The sequence below is a fragment of the Ambystoma mexicanum genome, chromosome 8 (genome assembly GCF_040938575.1).
Source record: "Ambystoma mexicanum isolate Mex_15411 chromosome 8, UKY_AmexF1_1, whole genome shotgun sequence".
NCBI lineage: Eukaryota > Metazoa > Chordata > Amphibia > Caudata > Ambystomatidae > Ambystoma > Ambystoma mexicanum.
The window spans coordinates 598634882-598649067 of record NC_090929.1 but is presented as its reverse complement, the minus strand read 5'-3'; positions in this window follow the sequence as shown (position 1 = coordinate 598649067).

Here is a 14186-nt window from a genome sequence, read left to right as displayed (position 1 = left end):
GTTAGCAGCCCAAAAAAGGCCTTAAAATGCATCTTAGGCCTGCAAAAATGTTGAAATGTTTGGATGCCCAAAAAAGGGGTTTACAGGCATCGTAGACCCCCTAAAGTTCAGAAAATGTTGGTGGCCCGAAAACAGTGTGAGAGAGCTCTGAATGTCCCAAAAGCATTTGCAGCCTGAAAGGGGCATTAACCCACATCCTAGACCACTGAAATTCCCAAAAACAAAAATATTTTTGCCACGAAAAATGGATCCTACAACCCCGAAAGTACAGAATATGTTAGCAGCCCAAAAAAGGCCTTAAAATGCATCTTAGGCCTGCAAAAATGTTGAAATCTTTGGAGGCCCAAAAAAGGGGTTTACAGGCATCGTAGACCCCCTAAAGTCTGTAAAATGTTGGTGGCCCAAAAACATTGTGAGAGATCTCTGAATGTCCCAAAAACATTTACAGCCTGAAAGGGGCATTAACCCACATCCTAGACCACTGTAATTCTCCAAAATATTTTTGCCACGAAAAATTCATCCTACATCCCCGAAAGTACAGAATATGTTAGCAGCCCAAAAAAGGCCTTAAAATGCATCTTAGGCCGGCAAAAATGTTGAAATCTTTGGAGGCCTAAAAAAGGGGTTTACAGGCATCGTAGACCACCTGAAGTCCATAAAATGTTGGTGGCCCAAAAGCAGTGTGAGAGAGCTCGGAATGTCCCAAAAGCATTTGCAGCTTGAAAGGGGCAATAACCCGCATCCTAGACCACTGAAATTCCCAAAAATATTTTTGGCACGAAAAATGCATCCTACCCCCCTGAAAGTACAGAATATGTTAGCAGCCCAAAAAAGGCCTTAAAATGCATCTTAGGCCTGCAAAAATGTTGAAATGTTTGGATGTCCAAAAAAGGGGTTTACAGGCATCGTAGACCCCCTAAAGTCCAGAATATGTCGGTGGCCCAAAAACGGTGTGAGAGAGCTCTGAATCTCCCAAAAACATGTGCAGTCTGAAAAGGACATTAACCCGCATGCTAGACCCCTGAAATTCCCAAAAATATTTTTGGCACGAAAAATGCATCCTACAACCCTGAAAGTTCAGAATATGTCAGCATTCCAAAAAAGGCCTTAAAATGCATCTTAGGCCTGAAAAAATGTTGAAATCTTTGGAGGCCGAAAAAAGGGGTTTACAGGCATCGTAGACCCCCTAAAGTCTGGAAAATGTTGGTGGCCCAAAAACATTGTGAGAGATCTCTGAATGTCCCAAAAACATTTACAGCCTGAAAGGGGCATTAACCCAAATCCTAGACCACTGTAATTCTCCAAAATACTTTTGCCACGAAAAATGCATCCTACATCCCCGAAAGTACAGAATATGTTAGCAGCCCAAAAAAGGCCTTAAAATACATCTTAGGCCGGCAAAAATGTTGAAATCTTTGGAGGCCCAAAAAAGTGGTTTACAGGCATCGTAGACCACCTAAAGTCCAGACAATGTTGGTGGCCCAAAAGCAGTGTGAGAGAGCTCGGAATGTCCCAAAAGCATTTGCAGCTTGAAAGGGGCATTAACCCAAATCCTAGACCACTGAAATTCCCAAAAATATTTTTGGCACGAAAAATGCATCCTAAACCCCTGAAAGTACAGAATATGTTAGCAGCCCAAAAAAGGCCTTAAATGCAATTTAGGCCTGCAAAAATGTTGAAATGTTTGGAGGCCCAAAAAAAAGGTTTACAGGCATCGTAGACCCCCTAAAGTCCAGAAAATGTTGGTGGCCCAAAAACATTGTGAGAGAGCTCTGAATGTCCCAAAAACATGTGCAGCCTGAAAGGGGCATTAACCCAAATCCTAGACCACTGAAATTCCCAAAAATATTTTTGGCACGAAAAATGCATCCTAAACCCCTGAAAGTACAGAATATGTTAGCAGCCCAAAAAAGGCCTTAAATGCAATTTGGGCCTGCAAAAATGTTGAAATGTTTGGAGGCCCAAAAAAAAGAGGTTTACCGGCATCGTAGACCCCCTAAAGTCCAGAAAATGTTGATGGCCCAAAGACATTGTGAGAGAGCTCTGAATGTCCCAAAAACATTAGCAGCCCAAAAGGGGCATTAACCCAAATCCTAGACCACTGAAATTACCAAAAATATTTCTGGCACGAAAAATGCATCCTACACCCCTGAAAGTTCAGAAAATGTTAGCAGCCCAAAAAAGGCCTTAAAATGCATCTTAGGCTGGCAAAAATGTTGAAATGTTTGGATGCCCAAAAAAGGGCTTTACAGGCATCTTAGACCCCCTAAAGTCCAGAATATGTCGGTGGCCCAAAAACGGTGTGAGAGAGCTCTGAATCTCCCAAAAACATTTGCAGTCTGAAAAGGACATTAACCCGCATGCTAGACCCCTGAAATTCCCAAAAATATTTTTGGCACGAAAAATGCATCCTACAACCCTGAAAGTTCAGAATATGTCAGAATTCCAAAAAAGGCCTTAAAATGCATCTTAGGCCTGAAAAAATGTTGAAATCTTTGGAGGTCCAAAAAAGGGGTTTACAGGCATCGTAGGCCCCCTAAAGTCTGGAAAATCTTGGTGGCCCAAAAACATTGTGAGAGATCTCTGAATGTCCCAAAAACATTTACAGCCTGAAAGGGGCATTAACCCACATCCTAGACCACTGTAATTCTCCAAAATATTTTTGCCACGAAAAATGCATCCTACACCCCTGAAAGTTCAGAAAATGTTAGCAGCACAAAAAAGGCCTTAAAATGCATCTTAGGCCTGCAAAAATGTTGAAATCTTTGGAGGCCCAAAAAAGGGGTTTACAGGCATCGTAGACCCCCTAAAGTCTGTAAAATGTTGGTGGCCCAAAAACATTGTGAGAGATCTCTGAATGTCCCAAAAACATTTACAGCCTGAAAGGGGCATTAACCCACATCCTAGACCACTGTAATTACCAAAAATATTTCTGGCACGAAAAATGCATCCTACACCCCTGAAAGTTCAGAAAATGTTAGCAGCCCAAAAAGGCCTTAAAATGCATCTTAGGCCGGCAAAAATGTTGAAATCTTTGGAGGCCCAAAAAAGGGGTTTACAGACATCGTAGACCCCCTAAAGTCCAGAAAATGTTGGTGGCCCAAAAACATTGTGAGAGAGCTCTGAATGTCCCAAAAACATTTGCAGCCTGAAAGGGGCATTTACCCAAATCCTAGACCACTGAAATTCCCAAAAATATTTTTGGCACGAAAATTCATCCTAAACCCCTGAAAGTACAGAATATGTTAGCAGCCCAAAAAAGGCCTTAAATGCAATTTAGGCCTGCAAAAATGTTGAAATGTTTGGAGGCCCAAAAAAAAGGTTTACCGGCATCGTAGACCCCCTAAAGTCCAGAAAATGTTGGTGGCCCAAAGACATTGTGAGAGAGCTCTGAATGTCCCAAAAACATTAGCAGCCCAAAAGGGGCATTAACCAAAATCCTAGACCACTGAAATTACCAAAAATATTTCTGGCACGAAAAATGCATCCTACACCCCTGAAAGTTCAGAAAATGTTAGCAGCCCAAAAAAGGCCTTAAAATGCATCTTAGGCCGGCAAAAATGTTGAAATGTTTGGATGCCCAAAAAAGGGCTTTACAGGCATCTTAGACCCCCTAAAGTTCAGAAAATGTTGGTGGCCCAAAAACAGTGTGAGAGCTCTGAATGTCCCAAAAGCATTTGCAGCCTGAAAGGGGCATTAACCCACATCCTAGACCACTGAAATTCCCAAAACAAAAATATTTTTGCCACGAAAAATGGATCCTACAACCCCGAAAGTACAGAATATGTTAGCAGCCCAAAAAAGGCCTTAAAATGCATCTTAGGCCTGCAAAAATGTTGAAATCTTTGGAGGCCCAAAAAAGGGGTTTACAGGCATCGTAGACCCCCTAAAGTCTGTAAAATGTTGGTGGCCCAAAAACATTGTGAGAGATCTCTGAATGTCCCAAAAGCATTTGCAGCTTGAAAGGGGCATTAACCCGCATCCTAGACCACTGAAATTACCAAAAATATTTCTGGCACGAAAAAATGCATCCTACACCCCTGAAAGTTCAGAAAATGTTAGCAGCCCAAAAAGGCCTTAAAATGCATCTTAGGCCTGCAAAAATGTTGAAATGTTTGTATGCCCAAAAAAGGGGTTTACAGGCATCGTAGATCCCCTAAAGTCCAGAATATGTCGGTGGCCCAAAAACGGTGTGAGAGAGCTCTGAATCTCCCAAAAACATTTGCAGTCTGAAAAGGACATTAACCCGCATGCTAGACCCCTGAAATTCCCAAAAATATTTTTGGCACGAAAAATGCATCCTACAACCCTGAAAGTTCGGAATATGTCAGAATTCCAAAAAAGGCATTAAAATGCATCTTAGGCCTGAAAAAATGTTGAAATCTTTGGAGGCCCAAAAAAGGGGTTTACAGGCATCGTAGACCCCCTAAAGTCTGGAAAATGATGGTGGCCCAAAAACATTGTGAGAGATCTCTGAATGTCCCAAAAACATTTACAGCCTGAAAGGGGCATTAACCCGCATCCTAGACCACTGAAATTCCCAAAAATATTTTTAGTACGAAAAATGCATCCTACCCCCCTGAAAGTACAGAATATGTTAGCAGCCCAAAAAAGGCCTTAAATGCATTTTAGGCCTGAAAAAATGTTGAAATCTTTGGAGGTCCAAAAAAGGGGTTTACAGGCATCGTAGGCCCCCTAAAGTCTGGAAAATGTTGGTGGCCCAAAAACATTGTGAGAGATCTCTGAATGTCCCAAAAACATTTACAGCCTGAAAGGGGCATTAACCCACATCCTAGACCACTGTAATTCTCCAAAATATTTTTGCCACGAAAAATGCATCCTACACCCCTGAAAGTTCAGAAAATGTTAGCAGCACAAAAAAGGCCTTAAAATGCATCTTAGGCCTGCAAAAATGTTGAAATCTTTGGAGGCCCAAAAAAGGGGTTTACAGGCATCGTAGACCCCCTAAAGTCTGTAAAATGTTGGTGGCCCAAAAACATTGTGAGAGATCTCTGAATGTCCCAAAAACATTTACAGCCTGAAAGGGGCATTAACCCACATCCTAGACCACTGTAATTACCAAAAATATTTCTGGCACGAAAAATGCATCCTACACCCCTGAAAGTTCAGAAAATGTTAGCAGCACAAAAAAGGCCTTAAAATGCATCTTAGGCCTGCAAAAATGTTGAAATGTTTGGATGCCCAAAAAAGGGGTTAACAGGCATCGTAGACCCCATAAAGTCCAGAATATGTCGGTGGCCCAAAAACGGTGTGAGAGAGCTCTGAATCTCCCAAAAACATTTGCAGTCTGAAAAGGACATTAACCCGCATGCTAGACCCCTGAAATTCCCAAAAATATTTTTGCCACGAAAAATGGATCCTACAACCCCGAAAGCACAGAATATGTTAGCAGCCCAAAAAAGGCCTTAAAATGCATCTTAGGCCTGCAAAAATGTTGAAATCTTTGGAGGCCCAAAAAAGGGGTTTACAGGCATCGTAGACCCCCTAAAGTCCATAAAATGTTGGTGGCCCAAAAGCAGTGTGAGAGAGCTCGGAATGTCCCAAAAGCATTTGCAGCTTGAAAAGGGCATTAACCCAAATCCTAGACCACTGAAATTCCCAAAAATATTTTTGGCACGAAAAATGCATCCTACCCCCCTGAAAGTACAGAATATGTTAGCAGCCCAAAAAAGGCCTTAAATGCATTTTAGGCCTGCAAAAATGTTGAAATGTTTGGAGGCCCAAAAAAGGGGTTAACAGGCATCAAAGACCCCCTAAAGTCCAGAATATGTCGGTGGCCCAAAAACGGTGTGAGAGAGCTCTGAATCTGCCAAAAACATTTGCAGTCTGAAAAGGACATTAACCCGCATGCTAGACCCCTGAAATTCCCAAAAATATTTTTGGCACGAAAAATGCATCCTACAACCCTGAAAGTTCAGAATATGTCAGCATTCCAAAAAAGGCATTAAAATGCATCTTAGGCCTGAAAAAATGTTGAAATCTTTGGAGGCCCAAAAAAGGGGTTTACAGGCATCGTAGACCCCCTAAAGTCTGGAAGATGTTGGTGGCCCAAAAACATTGTGAGAGATCTCTGAATGTCCCAAAAACATTTACAGCCTGAAAGGGGCATTAACCCACATCCTAGACCACTGTAATTCTCCAAAATATTTTTGCCACGAAAAATGCATCCTACATCCCCGAAAGTACAGAATATGTTAGCAGCCCAAAAAAGGCCTTAAAATGCATCTTAGGCCGGCAAAAATGTTGAAATCTTTGGAGGCCCAAAAAAGGGGTTTACAGGCATCGTAGACCACCTAAAGTCCAGAAAATGTTGGTGGCCCAAAAGCAGTATGAGAGAGCTCAGAATGTCCCAAAAGCATTTGCAGCTTGAAAGAGGCATTAACCCGCATCCTAGACCACTGAAATTCCCAAAAATATTTTTGGCACGAAAAATGCATCCTACATCCCCGAAAGTACAGAATATGTTAGCAGCCAAAAAAAGGCCTTAAAATGCATCTTAGGCCGGCAAAAATGTTGAAATCTTTGGAGGCCCAAAAAAAGGGTTTACAGACATCGTAGACCCCCTAAAGTCCAGAAAATGTTGGTGGCCCAAAAACATTGTGAGAGAGCTCTGAATGTCCCAAAAACATTTGCAGCCTGAAAGGGGCATTAACCCAAATCCTAGACCACTGAAATTCCCAAAAATATTTTTGGCACGAAAAATGCATCCTAAACCCCTGAAAGTACAGAATATGTTAGCAGCCCAAAAAAGGCCTTAAATGCAATTTAGGCCTGCAAAAATGTTGAAATGTTTGGAGGCCCAAAAAAAAGGTTTACCGGCATCGTAGACCCCCTAAAGTCCAGAAAATGTTGGTGGCCCAAAGACATTGTGAGAGAGCTCTGAATGTCCCAAAAACATTAGCAGCCCAAAAGGGGCATTAACCCAAATCCTAGACCACTGAAATTACCAAAAATATTTCTGGCACGAAAAAATGCATCCTACACCCCTGAAAGTTCAGAAATTGTTAGCAGCCCAAAAAAGGCCTTAAAATGCATCTTAGGCCTGCAAAAATGTTGAAATGTTTGGATGCCCAAAAAAAGGGGCTTACAGGCATCTTAGACCCCCTAAAGTTCAGAAAATGTTGGTGGCCCAAAAACAGTGTGAGAGAGCTCTGAATGTCCCAAAAACATTTACAGCCTGAAAGGGGCATTAACCCACATCCTAGACCACTGTAATTCTCCAAAATATTTTTGCCACGAAAAATGCATCCTACACCCCTGAAAGTTCAGAAAATGTTAGCAGCACAAAAAAGGCCTTAAAATGCATCTTAGGCCTGCAAAAATGTTGAAATCTTTGGAGGCCCAAAAAAAAGGTTTACAGGCATCGTAGACCCCCTAAAGTCCAGAAAATGTTGGTGGCCCAAAAACATTGTGAGAGATCTCTGAATGTCCCAAAAACATTTACAGCCTGAAAGGGGCATTAACCCACATCCTAGACCACTGAAATTACCAAAAATATTTCTGGCACGAAAAATGCATCCTACACCCCTGAAAGTTCAGAAAATGTTAGCAGCCCAAAAAGGCCTTAAAATGCATTTTAGGCCTGCAAAAATGTTGAAATGTTTGGATGCCCAAAAAAGGGGTTAACAGGCATCGTAGACCCCATAAAGTCCAGAATATGTCGGTGGCCCAAAAACAGTGTGAGAGAGGTCTGAATGTCCCAAAAGCATTTGCAGCCTGAAAGGGGCATTAACCCACATCCTACACCACTGAAATTTCCAAAACAAAAATATTTTTGCCATGAAAAATGGATCCTACAACCCCGAAAGCACAGAATATGTTAGCAGCCCAAAAAAGGCCTTAAAATGCATCTTAGGCCGGCAAAAATGTTGAAATCTTTGGAGGCCCAAAAAAGGGGTTTACAGGCATCATAGACCCCCTAAAGTCCATAAAATGTTGGTGGCCCAAAAGCAGTGTGAGAGAGCTCGGAATGTCCCAAAAGCATTTGCAGCTTGAAAGGGGCATTAACCTGCATCCTAGACCACTGAAATTCCCAAAAATATTTTTGGCACGAAAAATGCATCCTACCCCCTGAAAGTACAGAATATGTTAGCAGCCCAAAAAAGGCCTTAAATGCATTTTAGGCCTGCAAAAATGTTGAAATGTTTGGAGGCCCAAAAAAAAGGTTTACAGGCATCGTAGACCCCCTAAAGTCCAGAAAATGTTGGTGGCCCAAAAACATTGTGAGAGAGCTCTGAATGCCCCAAAAACATTTGCAGCCTGAAAGGGGCATTAACCCAAATCCTAGACCACTGAAATTACCAAAAATATTTCTGGCACGAAAAATGCATCCTACACCCCTGAAAGTTCAGAATATGTCAGCATTCCAAAAAAGGCATTAAAATGCATCTTAGGCCTGAAAAAATGTTGAAATCTTTGGAGGCCCAAAAAAGGGGTTTACAGGCATCGTAGACCCCCTAAAGTCTGGAAAATGTTGGTGGCCCAAAAACATTGTGAGAGATCTCTGAATGTCCCAAAAACATTTACAGCCTGAAAGGGGCATTAACCCACATCCTAGACCACTGTAATTCTCCAAAATATTTTTGCCACGAAAAATGCATCCTAAATCCCCGAAAGTACAGAATATGTAAGCAGCCCGAAAAAGGCCTTAAAATGCATCTTAGGCCGGCAAAAATGTTGAAATCTTTGGAGGCCCAAAAAAGGGGTTTACAGGCATCGTAGACCACCTAAAGTCCAGAAAATGTTGGTGGCCCAAAAGCAGTGTGAGAGAGCTCAGAATGTCCCAAAAGCATTTGCAGCTTGAAAGGGGCATTAACCCGCATCCTAGACCACTGAAATTCCCAAAAATATTTTTGGCACGAAAAATGCATCCTACATCCCCGAAAGTACAGAATATGTTAGCAGCCAAAAAAAGGCCTTAAAATGCATCTTAGGCCGGCAAAAATGTTGAAATCTTTGGAGGCCCAAAAAAGGGGTTTACAGACATCGTAGACCCCCTAAAGTCCAGAAAATGTTGGTGGCCCAAAAACATTGTGAGAGAGCTCTGAATGTCCCAAAAACATTTGCAGCCTGAAAGGGGCATTAACCCAAATCCTAGACCACTGAAATTCCCAAAAATATTTTTGGCACGAAAAATGCATCCTAAACCCCTGAAAGTACAGAATATGTTAGCAGCCCAAAAAAGGCCTTAAATGCAATTTAGGCCTGCAAAAATGTTGAAATGTTTGGAGGCCCAAAAAAAAGGTTTACCGGCATCGTAGACCCCCTAAAGTCCAGAAAATGTTGGTGGCCCAAAGACATTGTGAGAGAGCTCTGAATGTCCCAAAAACATTAGCAGCCCAAAAGGGGCATTAACCCAAATCCTAGACCACTGAAATTACCAAAAATATTTCTGGCACGAAAAATGCATCCTACACCCCTGAAAGTTCAGAAAATGTTAGCAGCCCAAAAAAGGCCTTAAAATGCATCTTAGGCCTGCAAAAATGTTGAAATGTTTGGATGCCCAAAAAAGGGGTTTACAGGCATCGTAGACCACCTAAAGTCCAGAAAATGTTGGTGGCCCAAAAGCAGTGTGAGAGAGCTCAGAATGTCCCAAAAGCATTTGCAGCTTGAAAGGGGCATTAACCCGCATCCTAGACCACTGAAATTCCCAAAAATATTTTTGGCACGAAAAATGCATCCTACATCCCCGAAAGTACAGAATATGTTAGCAGCCAAAAAAAGGCCTTAAAATGCATCTTAGGCCGGCAAAAATGTTGAAATCTTTGGAGGCCCAAAAAAGGGGTTTACAGACATCGTAGACCCCCTAAAGTCCAGAAAATGTTGGTGGCCCAAAAACATTGTGAGAGAGCTCTGAATGTCCCAAAAACATTTGCAGCCTGAAAGGGGCATTAACCCAAATCCTAGACCACTGAAATTCCCAAAAATATTTTTGGCACGAAAAATGCATCCCAAACCCCTGAAAGTACAGAATATGTTAGCAGCCCAAAAAAGGCCTTAAATGCAATTTAGGCCTGCAAAAATGTTGAAATGTTTGGAGGCCCAAAAAAAAGGTTTACCGGCATCGTAGACCCCCTAAAGTCCAGAAAATGTTGGTGGCCCAAAGACATTGTGAGAGAGCTCTGAATGTCCCAAAAACATTAGCAGCCCAAAAGGGGCATTAACCCAAATCCTAGACCACTGAAATTACCAAAAATATTTCTGGCACGAAAAATCCATCCTACACCCCTGAAAGTTCAGAAAATGTTAGCAGCCCAAAAAAGGCCTTAAAATGCACCTTAGGCCTGCCAAAAATGTTGAAATGTTTGGATGCCCAAAAAAGGGGTTTACAGGCATCGTAGACCCCCTAAAGTTCAGAAAATGTTGGTGGCCCAAAAACAGTGTGAGAGAGCTCTGAATGTCCCAAAAGCATTTGCAGCCTGAAAGGGGCATTAACCCACATCCTAGACCACTGAAATTCCCAAAACAAAAATATTTTTGCCACGAAAAATGGATCCTACAACCCCGAAAGTACAGAATATGTTAGCAGCCCAAAAAAGGCCTTAAAATGCATTTTAGGCCTGCAAAAATGTTGAAATCTTTGGAGGCCCAAAAAAGGGGTTTACAGGCATCGTAGACCCCCTAAAGTCTGTAAAATGTTGGTGGCCCAAAAACATTGTGAGAGATCTCTGAATGTCCCAAAAACATTTACAGCCTGAAAGGGGCATTAACCCACATCCTAGACCACTGTAATTCTCCAAAATATTTTTGCCACGAAAAATGCATCCTACATCCCCGAAAGTACAGAATATGTTAGCAGCCCAAAAAAGGCCTTAAAATGCATCTTAGGCCGGCAAAAATGTTGAAACCTTTGGAGGCCCAAAAAAGGGGTTTACAGGCATCGTAGACCACCTAAAGTCCATAAAATGTTGGTGGCCCAAAAGCAGTGTGAGAGAGCTCGGAATGTCCCAAAAGCATTTGCAGCTTGCAAGGGGCATTAACCCGCATCCTAGACCACTGAAATTCCCCAAAATATTTTTGGCATGAAAAATGCATCCTACCCCCCTGAAAGTACAGAATATGTTAGCAGCCCAAAAAAGGCCTTAAATGCATTTTAGGCCTGCAAAAATGTTGAAATGTTTGGAGGCCCAAAAAAAAGGTTTACAGACATCGTAGACCCCCTAAAGTCCAGAAAATGTTGGTGGCCCAAAAACAGTGTGAGAGAGGTCTGAATGTCCCAAAAGCATTTGCAGCCTGAAAGGGGCATTAACCCACATCCTAGACCACTGAAATTCCCAAAACAAAAATATTTTTGCCACGAAAAATGGATCCTACAACCCCGAAAGCACAGAATATGTTAGCAGCCCAAAAAAGGCCTTAAAATGCATCTTAGGCCTGCAAAAATGTTGAAATCTTTGGAGGCCCAAAAAAGAGGTTTACAGGCATCGTAGACCCCCTAAAGTCCATAAAATGTTGGTGGCCCAAAAGCAGTGTGAGAGAGCTCGGAATGTCCCAAAAGCATTTTCAGCTTGAAAGGGGCATTAACCTGCATCCTAGACCACTGAAATTACCAAAAATATTTCTGGCACGAAAAAATGCATCCTACACCCCTGAAAGTTCAGAAAATGTTAGCAGCCCAAAAAGGCCTTAAAATGCATCTTAGGCCTGCAAAAATGTTGAAATGTTTGTATGCCCAAAAAAGGGGTTTACAGGCATCGTAGACCCCCTAAAGTCCAGAATATGTCGGTGGCCCAAAAACGGTGTGAGAGAGCTCTGAATCTCCCAAAAACATTTGCAGTCTGAAAAGGACATTAACCCGCATGCTAGAACCCTGAAATTCCCCAAAATATTTTTGGCACGAAAAATGCATCCTACAACCCTGAAAGTTCAGAATATGTCAGAATTCCAAAAAAGGCCTTAAAATGCATCTTAGGCCTGAAAAAATGTTGAAATCTTTGGAGGTCCAAAAAAGGGGTTTACAGGCATCGTAGGGCCCCCTAAAGTCTGGAAAATGTTGGTGGCCCAAAAACATTGTGAGAGATCTCTGAATGTCCCAAAAACATTTACAACCTGAAAGGGGCATTAACCCACATCCTAGACCACTGTAATTCTCCAAAATATTTTTGCCACGAAAAATGCATCCTACACCCCTGAAAGTTCAGAAAATGTTAGCAGCACAAAAAAGGCCTTAAAATGCATTTTAGGCCTGCAAAAATGTTGAAATGTTTGGATGCCCAAAAAAGGGGTTAACAGGCATCGTAGACCCCATAAAGTCCAGAATATGTCGGTGGCCCAAAAACGGTGTGAGAGAGCTCTGAATCTCCCAAAAACATTTGCAGTCTGAAAAGGACATTAACCCGCATGCTAGACCCCTGAAATTCCCAAAAATATTTTTGGCACGAAAAATGCATCCTACAACCCTGAAAGTTCAGAATATGTCAGCATTCCAAAAAGGCCTTAAAATGCATCTTAGGCCTGAAAAAATGTTGAAATCTTTGGAGGCCCAAAAAAGGGGTTTACAGGCATCGTAGACCCCCTAAAGTCTGGAAAATGTTGGTGGCCCAAAAACATTGTGAGAGAGCTCTGAATGTCTCAAAAACATTTGCAGCCTGAAAGGGGCATTAACCCAAATCCTAGACCACTGAAATTCCCAAAAATATTTTTGGCACGAAAAATGCATCCTAAACCCCTGAAAGTACAGAATATGTTAGCAGCCCAAAAAAGGCCTTAAATGCAATTTAGGCCTGCAAAAATGTTGAAATGTATGGAGGCCCAAAAAAAAGGTTTACCGGCATCGTAGACCCCCTAAAGTCCAGAAAATGTTGGTGGCCCAAAGACATTGTGAGAGAGCTCTGAATGTCCCAAAAACATTAGCAGCCCAAAAGGGGCATTAACCCAAATCCTAGACCACTGAAATTACCAAAAATATTTCTGGCACGAAAAATGCATCCTACACCCCTGAAAGTTCAGAAAATGTTAGCAGCCCAAAAAAGGCCTTAAAATGCATCTTAGGCCTGCAAAAATGTTGAAATGTTTGGATGCCCAAAAAAGGGGTTTACAGGCATCTTAGACCCCCTAAAGTTCAGAAAATGTTGATGGCCCAAAAACAGTGTGAGAGAGGTCTGAATGTCCCAAAAGCATTTGCAGCCTGAAATGGGCATTAACCCACATCCTAGACCACTGAAATTCCCAAAACAAAAATATTTTTGCCACGAAAAATGGATCCTACAACCCCGAAAGCACAGAATATGTTAGCAGCCCAAAAAAGGCCTTAAAATGCATCTTAGGCCTGCAAAAATGTTGAAATCTTTGGAGGCCCAAAAAAGGGGTTTACAGGCATCGTAGACCCCCTAAAGTCCATAAAATGTTGGTGGCCCAAAAGCAGTGTGAGAGAGCTCGGAATGTCCCAAAAGCATTTGCAGCCTGAAAGGGGCATTAACCCAAATCCTAGACCACTGAAATTCCCAAAAATATTTTTGGCACGAAAAATGCATCCTACCCCCCTGAAAGTACAGAATATGTTAGCAGCCCAAAAAAGGCCTTAAATGCATTTTAGGCCTGCAAAAATGTTGAAATGTTTGGAGGCCCAAAAAAAAGGTTTACAGGCATCGTAGACCCCCTAAAGTCCAGAAAATGTTGGTGGCCCAAAAACATTGTGAGAGAGCTCTGAATGCCCCAAAAACATTTGCAGCCTGAAAGGGGCATTAACCCAAATCCTAGACCACTGAAATTACCAAAAATATTTCTGGCACGAAAAATGCATCCTACACCCCTGAAAGTTCAGAAAATGTTAGCAGCCCAAAAAGGCCTTAAAATGCACCTTAGGCCTGCAAAAATGTTGAAATCTTTGGAGGCCCAAAAAAGGGGTTAACAGGCATCGAAGACCCCCTAAAGTCCAGAATATGTCGGTGGCCCAAAAACGGTGTGAGAGAGCTCTGAATCTGCCAAAAACATTTGCAGTCTGAAAAGGACATTAACCCGCATGCTAGACCCCTGAAATTCCCAAAAATATTTTTGGCACGAAAAATGCATCCTACAACCCTAAAAGTTCAGAATATGTCAGCATTCCAAAAAAGGCATTAAAATGCATCTTAGGCCTGAAAAAATGTTGAAATCTTTGGAGGCCCAAAAAAGGGGTTTACAGGCATCGTAGACCCCCTAAAGTCTGGAAGATGTTGGTGGCCCAA